A 14,989-nucleotide genomic window follows, 5' to 3' on the forward strand; every position below is an offset into this window, starting at 1 on the left:
ATCAATGGAGAAAATTTTTCGATTATTTTCAGCAATAGAAAGTTGAATCTTTAATACATGTGACAGCATGGCTGGATATAAACTATGTTAGATTAAGTTAAATAAGCCAGGAAAAAGTTCAGTGTGAGTAACATTCTGAAAAAGATGCGACCGTAGTAACAGCAGACCAGTGATTTGCAAGGCTGAAGTGTGAGGGGGTAGTTTGATCATCATTTTGGTAATAAGGGGAATTTGTAGGGAAGAGTTTTTTATTTTATTTTTACATATACATTGATATTATTACATGTATATACAATAAAATACCTACAGCAGAAGAGCCATGACACAAACAGGAATCATATAAATCTTACATTCTTAGTGTTTTGGCTATTTGTATTGACAGTCTTGAAGAAAACATCTTTCCTATTTTGGTGTGATGAAAATTCTTAATGTAGATCAATATCCATCACATCTTGTCATTATCAACTTAAAACATCTATCTAGACCTAAAAACATCTTAACCCCTAAAAAAATTAAGCTTCATTGTAAAACTAAGCTACCTGGTCTTCAACTCCATCAGAGACTTGAGAAGGAATAAACTTGATTGCCTCAGTATCACAGGAGTGCAGGTTAGTAACTTTCCAAATGAGAAGATGACAGAGCCAGTTTTCTACCTGAATAGTCACCCGAAACTCTCTATGATGTTGGAGCATCTTCTTCAGTATAGCATTTCTTAAGAAGAGCCTAGTGTACAGTAGTTAAATAGGAAGTCTTTTTCTTGTTGAAGTCAATACATCCCATATTTTCAGCTTGGGATGTAAAATAAAAGCATCTGCCTTAATCAAGTTAAGTGATGAAGTCTCATCTGAGTTGTGGCAGGAGCAGATCCTTCGTGGTTTTGATATGATATCATAGCTGCAACAATCTCAGGGTAATTTTTTTAAGCTCAAATTGGTCCAAAGATTAAGTCCTGTCACTCTTCTATTTTTTCCTATATTTTTCCACTGGGATTACCAGAATTCAGCTGGTGTTGACATTCAGTTAGCTACTCTGTTCACCGAAATAAAATATGCTTCAAGCAGAGCATCTGCATCAAGACTGACCTAGTAACCTAGGAGAATGGGGTAAGATCACTCCTTTGAAGGGCAGTCTCTGAGAAAGAACATCAAATAGAAATCTGGTACAACATGGGCTCCGGTGCATGAGTTTCCAGGGAGCTGCCATCAGCACTGCACACTAAGAAGCTTAAAACAACAGACATTTACAGCATCCTGGTTCCAGAGGCAAGAAGTTGAAAACAAGGTATTGGCTTTAGGAAATCTTCCTTCTTTGATGTTGATAATCCTTGGTTTCTTTTAGCAAAGTGCATTTATCCACCTTAACACTATCTTAAGCCTTAACATTTCAAGCACTGGGCAGTTTGGTTCCCTTCCTCCATGGTGTTTTCCATCTATGGATGGCCTGGGATCAAGCTTGCAGTGCTGTTTCTTAGGGCTTTGAATCCAAACACACACACACACACACACACACACACACACACACACACACACACACAGAGAGAGAGAGAGAGAGAGAGAGAGAGAGAGAGAGAGAGAGAGAGAGAGAGAGAGAGAGAGACAGAGAGACAGAGAGACAGAGACACAGAGAGACAGAGAGACAGAGAGAGACAGAGACAAAGACACAGAGACAGAGACAGAGAGAGAGACAGAGAGAGATAGAGACAGACAGACAGACAGACAGAGGTGGGACTCAGCTGAAAAAGGTTGAAGTCGGATTTCTCTGGATAGCTGTGTTGTACTTGGTCTACAAAGGTGGCTTCCCCTTTCTCAGGGGGGGGGGGGGCGGTTCCCAGTCCACCCTCTCTGGTAACTGAAGATCTTGTAAGGAGTGTCACATAAAGCTCCAAGAAGATTGCAGTCCTGACCCATTCCTGATATGGAACTTGTTCGGTAAGAAAAGGGAATTCCTGGAGGTACTCCAGCCTTTGCTGAGAAGATCCCAGCCTCCAGCAAATGACCTTTAATCTTACTCAGAAGTCACTCGCTCACCCATAGTATTGTTTTCTCCTTCTTGTGATAGGGCCTGGTGTTACTGCATGTAAATGAGGCACTGTACCATTATATGTGGATTAAGTGTCCTGGCACCCTTATCCCCATAGAATCAGACACATTCACTCTCAAAACTCCTCCCCACTGCCCAAGGTTTATAAATAACGGCTGGTTGGTGTGTGGGATCTCACTCTCTTTGCTTGCAATTCTTCCACCATGACTGTCTGAGACTCCATTTATTCCAGGGGAACCACTGCTGTATGCCTTTGCAGATGCTGGGGCCTGCTCCACTGCTGTAGTTAACTGCTGTAGTGCCCACCCCAGGTGAAGCTCCACCAGACCTGCCTCTCATCACATCTGCCTGCCACTGGATTTCAGACATCCATCTGCTTCCTCTGCTGTGCTTTGCACAATGAGCTAAAGCAAGGAGCTCAAACAACAAGGTGTAACATGTTGGTATCACCATGGGCCCGTGGGGCTCCCAAGTCTCCACTGCCATCTGAGACCTGCAGTCTCATTCCAAAGGAACTAATACTATAACTTTCTGTGGAAAACTCAGTTTCACCTCCCCTGGTTAGACTGGGAAGCTGGCTTAGTCTCCCAGTCTTTGCCCTCATCTTGAGCACTCTATGTTGTCCCTTAGCAAGAAAGAAGACCTTAGGACCTTTGATCTCAAGGTCCATTGGTTTTGACCAAGCAGCGCACGCCATAAGAAGAATAAATCCCATAGAAGAATAAACAAAAATGTAGGTGAAATCTTATGAAAAACGTTAGATTATTCTTAGGAAGTAGACATATAATTTAAAATTGAATTACCTGAGAACTTCAAAATCTCCAGAATCTTTTTCTTCTTGGCACTTGCATGGCAGCACATAAGCCCCCATCTTCTGTGCAGCATATCTTTAATGATACACAAAGTCAAAGAAACTGGCCACCCAGCTTATGCCATTCCTTTCTATGCACTTGCTCCTTCAGTTGACAGTCATGTGTGCAAACTACACTATTGGAGATACAAAGGGTGATGCAGTGAGATCTACAGTATGGATTGGAGCGATAAATGTTCCTGCATGCTCATCGAGATCAGAGGCATACACTGATGACATAGAGCTGCATATTGCATGTAGGGTTGGGGTAGCAGGGTCATACTCACATCATCAGTGATACAGAGCTGTGAGGCAGAATAACATGGGACATATCAAGCCCTGGGAGGAGAACACCATGCACAATTTGCCAATCTTATTAGAGGACTATAAGTACCAGCCCATCTCTCTTTAACGAATACTGTGTACTAGCATTGGTCCCCTGGAGAACTGCATGCATCCACGACTGGTCCAAAGGGAAGGCTCTAAGCATCTCTTCAGTTTCCTCTAAGACTATTAGATCTATCTGGTTTGCACTTCTGGCAGGAAGTTTTGCATAGGCTCAGCTTCCATATTAAGTGTCTGGTGAGATGACAAGTCAGGCAGATCACTTTTATTACTCACAGACAGGCTGCAAAAATCAATGGAGTCTTAGGCCCTGTGGCAAACCAGTTTCTGGAGGCCCAAGAGAGCTGTCTACGACATATGGAGTGTTACATGCTCATGATGTGCTTTGCTGTGCAGCCAAGAGACCCTGAAAGCCATCCAATCTTGACTTTTATTCCCCAGGCATCATTGGGCTGCTGAATTGAAGCAGTACATTCCATCCTGGGAGAGATGAAGACAGGGGCTGGGGCTAGACTGCTCCCAACATTTCTTCGTCATCTCTGCATTTACATTTTTGTAAATCATAAGCAAGAGGGAAAAGATTCAAGTTTGCTGAGGTTATCCAAGGGCCCGTCTTTCTGCAGAAATCAGATGAAATGTGAGGTCACAACAAGAAAGGGAACACTGAGTCAGATATGCAGATGAAATCATGACATTCTTCCAGGAAATAGAACTATGAAACCACAGAATTAGTTTAGGGAGTGGTTGGTCCCTGTGTGAGATGGATGGTGAAGAAGGGCTACATGGAAGACACACACAAAAAAAAGTAGAAATTGTCCAGAATATGGGAAGAAAGCAAGATCTTGGGAATTTACCAAGTAATCTACAAATAGCCTGGATATTTTATGTTTTTGAGGGTTCCATCTAAGTTAGAGTCCATCCCCCTTTCTTGCTGATATTAAACTCTTGTCTTTTGTTTCATCTAGTGTATAAAAAATTTGTAGGTTTTTGGCTATGAAAAGCTTTGGTAAAACTAGTACAAATTGTTGAAAAGATTCAAATCTGTAATTACATGACACTGGGAAGATGTGTGCTAATTATCTACATTTCTAAAATAGCTAATGGAACACAAAAATTATTAATCTCTTGAGTATTGATTCATTCATCATAGAGTTGTGGTCAAAATTAACAGGAATCGTTAACAGTATGTGCATGCCCATGAGGCTTGAACATTAGTTAATTTTCTCACCGCTGGGACACAAATAGCTGATAAAAAAATATTCAGGGAGGATTGATATATTTTGCCTCATGAGTTTAGAATAAAGTCCACCATGGTGGGAAATGCATGGTGTCAGAGGTTTGAGGAAACTGGTTCGTTACATCCACAGGCAGGAAGCAAAGAGTAGTGCATTCTGGTGGTCAGCTCACTTTTTCATATTCATTCAGTGCAAACCCCACCCAAGAAATAGTGGCACCCATATTCCACAAGGATCTTTCTACCCTAGTCAAGTCTTCCTGGAAGTGTCCTCAGACATATAAGCTGACTTTTGACTTCTAGCTGATTTTCAGTCTCAGCAAGTTGCCAATATTACTCAGCAAGTTATCCATTATTACTGTGCTGATTCTAGTGTCTTGGGTTCCTACTGAAACAAGCTAGACTTCAATTCACTGACCAGAATAAAAAGAAACAAGTTTCACCAATTATAAACCACTGAGCTAAACTCTACCTGGAAATTCTACTTTACTCTACCAAGGGGGTTTTCTTTGTCTTACTTATATGAAAACATTATACACCTTTTCCCTTCAGACCTCCTTCATGCCAACCAATAGCTTGAGTTTGGTCATTGCTTGATTTTATGCATCACTATGTGAATAAACTCTTTAAAATGTGAACGGTAATATATTTATCTTCTAACAAAAGCAAAGCATCATCAAATGGCATCTAGTTTTATTCTATTCAGTGCCCAAGAGCAAATGCTACATTGCTGAGAAAAGAGCTACAGAACAGCAGCTTTCAAGTCAATGACATCAATAAGTACTGCATCAACAAATTTTCCTGTGACCACAATGGAAAGCTAGCATTTCGAGTTTTATATATGTATACAATTTCCCTTTGACATGAACAGCTGAGAGAGTTGTTGAAATATTAAACATCATAGAGTGATTAGAAAAAGAGATTGTGAGGAGAGAGACAAAGTGAGAGGTCCTACAAGTGTCTTTTTTTCAATGTTATTGCATCTCTCTCTCTCTCTCTCTCTCTCTCTCTCTCTCTCTCTCTCTCTCTCTGTGTGTGTGTCTCTCTCTCTCTCTCTGTCTTTAATATAGTTCCTCATGTAATGGTGACTCCCAAACATAAAATTATTTGTTATTACTTTATAACTGTAATTTTGATGCTGTTATGAATCGTAAGATAAACATCTGATATGTAGATGGTTTTATGCAACCCCCCATGAAAGTGTCATTTGACCTACAAGGGGTCGCAACCCACACGCTGAGAACCATTTTGGGAAATGGGCATATTATTGAGTTGTTTTCTCAATATTTATGCTTATACCTATAGACATGGGATGCTCCCACCTTTGATCAAAGAAGCTTTCTTTTGTTTACAGTGGACAGGAGTCAAAGCTGAGCTGTATAGCTGGTCAAAGTGCTGAACTACGAGATTGAGTGTTCAGCCCCTAGTGAGCTATCTATATTATCTCCACTACCACCAAGGCTCAGGGAACACTGTACAAGAAAAGTGGAAAGAATGTAAGAGCTAGAAGCTTTGGAGTAGTACTATAAAACTCTGTACTGGTTTATCAAACTCCCAGGCTCAAGGCTGCTGTGGCTTCCCACACAAGACCTATATAAGATCATGCCAGCCAAACTTCTGCTTAGATGAAGACGACAGGCTCTGGGCCTCACCCTGTACTACAGAGCTGCATCAGCAAATAATGCAGGGGGAAGGAGAACCTTTCATTTCTGAGATAGAGTTCCCATGCTCCAGAAGATGGCTCACACCTATGTGCACACAGACAGTATTAACTAAATTTAGTGTGTTATCAGTCAATTAATAAATCAACCAATCAAGGACATGAGGTTAGTAGGAGATGAATTAGAGGAACATGAAAGAATTGATGTGAAATGGTAGTAGATGTGATCATATCTCTTTATATACATGTACTAAATTCTCAAAAAAATTAAATTTTATTGTTTTAGTTGTGTGTGTGTGTGTGTGTGTGTGTGTGTGTGTGTCTGTTGTATACATGCTAAGGTACACCTCTGGAGGTCAGAGGACAGCGTAAGGGACTGGAATCCCTCTACCTACCATGTATATCCCAGAAATGGAACCCAGATTCTCAGGCTTGGCAGAAAAAGCCTTTACCTGCTGAGCTATCTTTCTGGCCCCTTTGAATTTTAAATTGTATTTAATTAAAATTTAATTTTACTTAGCAACTTGTGCCTCGGGTCAATTGGATTAGATTAGCACTCTTACACATTTATATTATGCAACAGAGCAACTTTTAAACCATTAGAAGCAAATGACCAAATTGAATTTATTTGTTATAGTAAAACTTTAAGGGGATAAAAATCCAAAGGAAACAGGAAAATAAAATGCGGGTGAATCCTCCAAATGGGAATTTGACCACATAGTTCCTAGGCAATCTGATAGAAGTGCTCATCATCATTGATGGCGCTTGGATGAATTCCATCTTTCTACTTATGGGTGTTTACCAAACTATAGAAAAGCTGAGACAATTTGAAGGCTATTAAACCAACATTTGCAGAAGGTATGTGGGATCCTGAAGAAGTCAGGAGGCTTTCCTCCTGAGCACCTCAGATAAAAATACATGCTCTCATTTGAAAGCTTTTATGGAGCAAGTGCCATATTAAGGGATTAGCTTGGCATTTTTCAAACTGTCTCTTTTAATTTTTCTGAGACCTACCTAGTGTTTACTTCAGATTAATTGCTTCATTAGAGTGCCTGTGCAAAATGAATTCAAACTTTAAAAATAGAAGATGCCAAAGTGGAGATGATGTGTCTGATTTGGAGACCATATTACAGCTGAAGTACCATTCAAAAAAAACCAATAAAATAAAATAAAGAAAGAAGACACTTAAATAGCAGGACACAGTGACTCTAGGGCCTGGAGGCCTGGAGTGAGGTGATTCCATAGAGGATAATCAGCCCAGCTCAGCCCTGAGATGTTGGGGCACTAGGTTTCATTAGCCTCTCTGGTCATTAAAAAATCCTTTTACAGGAAAGTTTCCCATCAGCTAAATCTGGGATTAGGATCATTTGCTTTCCTGTCTGATGGAGTGTCTCTAGAAATGATGGAGAGAGCAGAGAAGACAGGGAGTGGAAAATTGTGAGCTAAGAAACACTTTAACAACAGAGAAATTTTAATATACAAATATGACAGAAAATAAGATAGTATAGATAGGTACAAACCCCTTCCCATACTTTCTAACCATCCACTCAAGAAATCAAGTCATCTCTGGCTCTTGTTGCTTTGATTTCATAGTCACACAATGGCCTGTGGTTCCTTTCCTGTTCCTTTGTTTGGTGTGCTCTGTGATTTCTTACTTTCATTAAATAAAAATCAGCTCCACTGAACATAAATTTTAGTCAATTTACTTTATTAAACAGAATATTGGGTCTGTATATCTTTACAGCAAAGGAGATATGGGTCTCCCCTTCCAACTTCCTCTCCTCCTTGCTTGCTCTTAACCCTTTCTCTTCCCTTCTTCCCTTTTGCTTGCTGCAAATGGATGGAATTTATAAGAAAACTTCTCAAGAAAATACATTATTGTAATCCTTTGGCTTTCGTCAAGTTTGTGAGCCCTTCTGTCCTCAAGGCAGGCTTTATTTGCCGCATTGTACAGTTTCCAAGGTAAGTGTGCTTCGCGTGATGAAACCCTCTCCTCTACCACCCACCCCTCACTGTATCTCCCAGGAACACAACACAGTTTTCTTCTTTTCATTTGCAAGTACTTCCTTTATTTATCTTATTAAGTCCTTTATTGTTGCACCGAGATGAGGAGATGTTTTGCTGTTCCCATCACTGTCAGCAGCCAGGCAGCTGATTTATCATATGTGACAAAAGAAAGAAAAAGGGACACTAATTTATATTCATGAAGTTCTCATTTGTGCCCTCTAAACAGATACAATATAATCTTTCCAACCTCTTCTGGAAGTTCTAGAACCCTGTCATTTGGAGATATTTTCTCTTCATTGCTAAAAAAAAAAAAAAAAAAAAAAAAAAAAAGAAATAGTATATGAGAGGCAAAAAAAAAAAAAAAAAAAAAAAAAAAAAATCAAATAAAGCCAAAGGAATAATTGAAGGGTGTATGGAAAGAAAGAGGACTTGCTAAGTTGTGCTTTAGTTCCTAATTTCGTACTACAAAAGATGCAAAGGCATACTTGGACCTGACGTCTAACGATGGTCACAGGCCCCAGTCAGTATCCATTTTAGTAAAAAGGCCAAGACATGACAGAAGATAACAGTCAGTTTTCAGCTAGATAACTAGTGCCCTGTTGGTTTATAACACACAGAATGTCCTCTTGTTCCCCTTTTGGAAGATCTGTGAGTTTTTATCATATCACCCACCAAATCAATCTGAACTGGAAAAAGATAACACATACCTCTTTTGTCTTTTAAAAAAGATATTCCACACCTTCTCTTAGTAATTTAGTACTCAAGATCTCATGGTGATCATACGGATAGGTTAAGAGTTTCGGGACTCAGTGTAATGTTCACCCTCAAGGGTAAGCCTCCTACATTTGCGAGCTTGGCTAATTTCTCTGAAATAGTTGCACTACTCTACCAGAACCTTGCACTGATGCAGCGTAGTTTACTGTTCTGAAACTTTGTTTCCTGGTCACCAGTAGGCTGATCTGCAGGAAAAGGACACTGTACCAGTCTTGTGTCCCATGTGACTCAGGACTAGACCCAAAGTCTTTCTGTGATGTTTCTGTTACTTGGGCAAAAAAACCACACTGAATGCACAAGATAAGGTTTTCAAGGTACTTGTATCACTTTACATTTTCTTACAAATTGCTGTGGATTATAGTCTGGAGGGGCCTGGCTTTGAATTTAACTTAGGAAGCTGGCTTGGTACATTACAGTATGACATTCTTTAGGGAGCTCTGTTTTTGCAACTTATGTCTTGGAAATGAAAACACAATAATGTGTGGCCCGTGTATATGTATGATATTGCCACCATTTAGGGTTACTCTGTGAGTAAACAACTTTTTCCTGCAGAAATTATAGCTGAGGAAAATGAGCACTATCTGAAATGGAGATGAAGCCATCACTGACCGCAGAGGTAAGAAGGCTTAAGAAGCCTCTGTGTTGGAATGCAGCAGGAAACAATTTCCAGTCTCAGCAGGGCACAGTCAGCAAACTGAAATAAGGCAAGGATCTTTCCATGGAGGGAGAGGTTGGAAAACAGCCACACCAACTGAGTCACTGATGGGTCGGGAGTTTCAGAGTGTTGAAGGCTGTCTGCCTCCCACTGCCACTGAAATCCCTGGTGATAAGACAAAAGTGAGCATTTTACTCATAGTGTCAAGTGGGGATGGGCAAAGGTGTGGTGTTATAAGCTTTTGGGGTTTAGTCTAAGAGTTAAAATTAGACCTCCATTTTTTCCTTCAGTGTTGAGGATTGAACCCAGGAATTTATGTTTGCTAGGCAGGCACTGTACTACTAAATTAAATACCTATGCTTCCAAAAGACCTGATAATAATAACCATGTGACATTAAGTTAATAGGCAGACCAAGACAGGGGTTTGTGGCAAGGTTTCCAAGAGTATCAAAGTGCAGAATCATTTGGCACTTTCTGCTCAAAGGTTGCACAGTATGATGTGAGCATAATTGAGTTCTCTGGAAGGTTCCACAATGAGCAATGAAGTGATCTGCAACTGTTGCCTTCACAGGCGAGTGGTCTTCAGAACAGCTGTTGACAGGCACAGTGAAGTAGAGAGCTCCTGCTGAGGAAGGACAGTGACCAGGTGTGGACAGATGTGTAGATCTATGTTCTCTTCGTGCACAGCGATACCCTCCTATTTTAGTTAAAGGGATAGCACAGAGGGAAATAAGCAATTACTTTGGCATGGAATTATAAATGTTAGCCCTGCTGTGATGTCTCAAAGCCTAAAGGGGCTTGCTGTGTAAGTCTAGCAACCGAGGTTTACTTGCCAGAGCCAATGTAAAGGTGGAAGGAGAGAACTGATTCCACAAAGTCATTCCTTGACCCCCACACAAATGCTGTGGCCCAAACACACATCACACAGACACATGCACACACACACACACACACACACACACACACAGAGTTAGGTGTAGGGCATGCACATATATAGACACAATAACTAACTAACTAACTAACTAACTACTAACTAACAAGTATTGGGATAGAGGTATGCTGTCCTTAAGCCTTTCTCTGTATTTTATAATGAACAAGACTGATTCCTCAACCTCTATTTTAGAGTGACTATCGGGATTTACAAATTTAAATCCCTTCTGATCCCTAATGAAATAAACACAGAGCAATACACAGGTGCCTGAGAAATATCAGTGGGAAAAAAGGCAGAGGCTAGACTGATTTGTTTGATTCATTTGCTTAAAGACTTGCAGAAATATTTGATGAGGTAAGTTATTTGTAATGGGGATGGGTAACATGTTTTATAATGTTAGCTATCAATGTATTATGTATACTACAATAAGAACATAAGCAGTAAAATATTTCTGACATGTTCATGGGGGAAATAGTATTAAATGGACCAGCTATAATTCGCTTTGTCTTATTATATGCTTGGTTAAAAATGGCCACTCTCATAATCAAATGAATACGAAATAAAGTGAACGTTGTGATTCAATTTTAAACATGAAAAATGTTTCCAATAAAATACTTATTTAAAGTTTTGGAAAAAAGATATTGCAACTTGACAAAATTCATTAGCATATTAAATAGCATATTTTAGAAAGGAAGTCAGTATGTCAAGGACTTTCCACGAAATGGAATCAATTCTTCAGACCTAGCTAAACAGACAGGAAAAACTCGTTAAAAATTTTTAAACATTAAAAATCTCCATATGAACCCATACTCATAGTGATGTCATATTCATTGATTTTGTTTTTGTTCTTTTTCTGCTGTTGGATCTATCTATCTATCATCTATCTATCTATCTATCTATCTATCTATCTATCTATCTATCATCTATCTATCTATTGAGACACTATAAGCTACTATGTAGCTCACACTGGCCTCAAATTCTCATCCTCCTGCCTTACCACTCCATGTTCTGGGATAACAGGTGTTTAACACTATGCCCACCTTAGTACCTTCATACTTTTAGTCACTGAAGGAGAAATGAATAATTTCATATATGTTAATCCCAAAGATTCAGGGGTAAAGTTCACCACCTCAAGTCATCATGGCCAAATTAATTAAAGCAAGCTTTTTTATTTGTGTACTTGGGCTATCTCACCTTAAAAGTGGGGTTCAAGAAATCAGCATTGTACAGAAGGAAGAAAAGGTTTTTATAGCTCACGAGTAGAAGGTTTCCAAATGGGGGATTTGCTGGGCAAAATAAGTGGCATTACATGAACTGAACATAAACATAACAAGCTAGTCGTAATGACCTCTTGAAACAAAGACATGATTGCCAGGTGGGCATAGCAAGGCAGTCGTGACAACAAGTAATCATAACAAGGTAGTCATAGGTGGTCATATAGCCTTTTGAAACAAAGGTATAGTTGCCGTTTCCTGGAACAGGCAATACAGAGCCATTTTTTGCTTGAGATTATGGGCAAGACATAGACTAATCCTTGAGAAAGAGAGTTTTAAACAAAACCAGGAATAAGCCTAGTTTGTCTTTATTAGAAGATGGCTTTTAAGCCTAAGATGGAGGCAAGCTGCTTCATCAGTATTGGTGCCATATTTCCCTGCATGGGTCACTACAGGACACCATTGCCTCCTGAATCGATGGAGTTGAATTCATGCAAAGTGTGCATCATTAACACAAATGCCTACAAAGGCAGGAGCTTGCTTGCATACACTACAGTGGGTCAGTAAGATGAGAGAAATACCTGAAGAATGACGGTGCCCCCGGTGACTTAGGAAGAGAGCAGCTGTTTGCCTTCATTGGATGCTTATCACAACAAAATACATGCCACAGAGCAGGAGGCTACAATGTTTGAAGGAACCCTCACAATTCAAATTTCTATATGTCATGCTACTACTTACAGTGTTCTACTGATCAAAAATAAGTCCATTTATCTGACAGGTGAATCTTGACTGAGGGCCTCATCTTTGTTTAAGATCTAAAGTCTAAACACAAAATAGCCACTTTTTGTCTGACCCCTCTCTTTGTATCAGATAGGAAGCCATTGAAACTGTTTGGTCTGAGAAAGAATACATGCCTAGAAACAATTTGTCTGTCTGTCTGTCTGTCTATCTATCTATCTATCTATCTATCTATCTATCTATCTGCCATCTGTCATCTTTTATCTATCTGTTTGTCTATTCAATTTTTGCAGCTAGACCTAGGTATTGATCATTAATGTTGCTTTTCTTAGCCCCTTGTTAAACATTAAAATATCCTTGGGATGAAAAAAACAAAAAACAAAACAAAAAAAAACAAAACAAAAAAACTAATCACCTAAAATCTTCTGCTGAAACTCATCAACAGATAGAAAGAAAGCAAAGCTCCTGAAAAGGGAGTAGTCTACAGTGTGAAAGAACACAGACTCCCTGGGGACAGAGAAAGAGGTCTTGTCACAGCACAGATTGCTAATCTTACTCAGAGTTTCTAATAGCAGGCTGAAACGGCAATGAGAGTTCCATTCCTAGTAGGCGATGTTGCTTGTCTTTGAGAACTGCTACATTAAAGGAACACAGTGCAGGGATACTATCCAGAGTGAGCCACAGACTCTATTGAACCATTTAGCAGCTGAGGCAGGAAATAGCATAGTATCTTCATCACCTTTGTAATGCTACTCTGCCTTTGGTGAGTGAACCTGACCCTTGGTAGCATTTCAGACTTTCTGCCAGTTTGCTCACTTATAAAGAATTCATTAACATTTGTCATGTGGCAGCTATTCGGTTAGTCATAGGCCAATAAATTAATTAGCTATTAGAACACCACAGAGTCATTTAAACAAACATTTATTGAGTACTGAATAGTGGCCATGCCATGGACTAATCGGAAGAGACTATGGATGGCAAGAGTGATGTCTCAGCAGCAGTGAATCAGGGGAACTGGCTCTTGGCTTCACTGGTGTCATTAATATTCAGAAAAGGCCTTGAAGGGAACCTTGGCTTTTTGTGTGTAGGCTAAAGAACACACAATAGAGCAGGTGGTTGTGCTGTCCTGAGGGAGGGGTATGATGCTCTGCACAATCCTAAAGCTCAGCTGCAGAGATGTCTGTCTCAACTGTGCTGACAGCTTGGTCCTTTGGGCCCAGTGGGGGACAATGAGCACTTCTCTGTTAGTAGAAAGCGGGTTGCAGCTTTTCCATAGCTGCCTCTGTGTTTGCCAGCAGGACTCTAGACATGCTTTTGCTAGAAACAGTGCCTTTCCAATAAAGACTTTAAAAAAATGTATGTAAGGCAGCCTGTCAAAGTTGCCCCAAGGCTGCTCTCCTGCAGTGTTTCATCAAAAATATCCTCTGTGTTCTGCAGAGACCTGTCCTTTTCCTGGGTCTGCAGACACTGGTTAATAGAGGTCAATGAGTCCCAAACACATCTAGTTGCCCACCCCCCAGAGTGCTCCATATTACACCTGATGATGACAAATAATTCTCATTTTTGTCTTCTCGTCTTTTTGTTTTTTCAATATAAAAGCCAAGACTGCAGGAAACTCAAAGTCTGCTGGTAGTTCGCCATTGTTTTGTAGGGTTCTGATATCTTTTTACTAAGGTAGTGTCATCATACTGAAGACCAAATGAGATTCCTGATACTGCCTGGGTTTTGCTGCTTTGCTTTTATTACTCTGGCAGCTTTTTTTTTTTTTTAACCCTATCGATGCACCCCTCGCTTCAGTCTGGACCACAAAGACAGGCAGGATGCACAGGGAGCAGTTTCTTTAACATCCTAGTGCAAACCAAAAGAACAGCCACAAACTACTCAAGGTCTATAAGTGGAAGCAGGAGTCTTTTTTTGTTTTGTTTTGTTTTTGAAAGCTTGAAGGATTACTATCTAGCCAGGACCAGTGGTACACTTCTACAATCCCAATACTTAGGAGCCTGAAACGGGACGATCACAGCAAATTTGCTGCCAGCATCAGTTGCATAGTGAATTCTAGACAGATCCAGAAACACAGTAAGACCATCAGACAATATATAAAAGAAGTACTGATAATTACAAATGAATTTAAATGGTTTAAAGGTAAAGGTCATTTTGAGACATTATTGTTCTTGAGTTATTGTATTGATTTTTAAAATAAGAATTGTTGCGTTTATAATACTTAAACCTAAAATTCTTTGAGACATGGATGTGGCTAATTCATCTCAGTAGTTTTCCAAGGGTTCAAATAATGGAGTCACTGTATATGTTATAGGATACATGATGGCAGAATATTAGCAAGTGCCTAATAGGCCCTCTTTATTTCTGGATAAAAACACAAAACAGTCATTGGGAGTCCAGTGATGTCTTCCAGTTCTTAGTAGGGAAGCAATGAGAAGCCTTCTTTTGCCTTCTAGGACCGTGTGTCCATCACTACCGCTGCAGGATGCCCCCTGATGATTACTGTTGTGTGCTGCAGAGATTAGAAGAATGCAGGAAAAA

At 39.8% G+C, this 14,989-nt stretch overlaps 1 non-coding gene across 1 annotated transcript; it reads right to left on the reverse strand.

Annotated features, from left to right (window-relative positions):
• Positions 1–14,225: 14,225 nt before the first annotated feature.
• LOC127205457 (small nucleolar RNA SNORA31) lies at positions 14,226–14,352 on the reverse strand. The gene has a single exon (XR_007832664.1). It is a non-coding gene; the product is annotated as a small nucleolar RNA SNORA31 (small nucleolar RNA).
• Positions 14,353–14,989: the final 637 nt, after the last annotated feature.

The sequence above is a fragment of the Acomys russatus genome, chromosome 21, assembly GCF_903995435.1.
Source record: "Acomys russatus chromosome 21, mAcoRus1.1, whole genome shotgun sequence".
In the NCBI taxonomy this organism is placed as follows: Eukaryota; Metazoa; Chordata; class Mammalia; order Rodentia; family Muridae; genus Acomys; species Acomys russatus.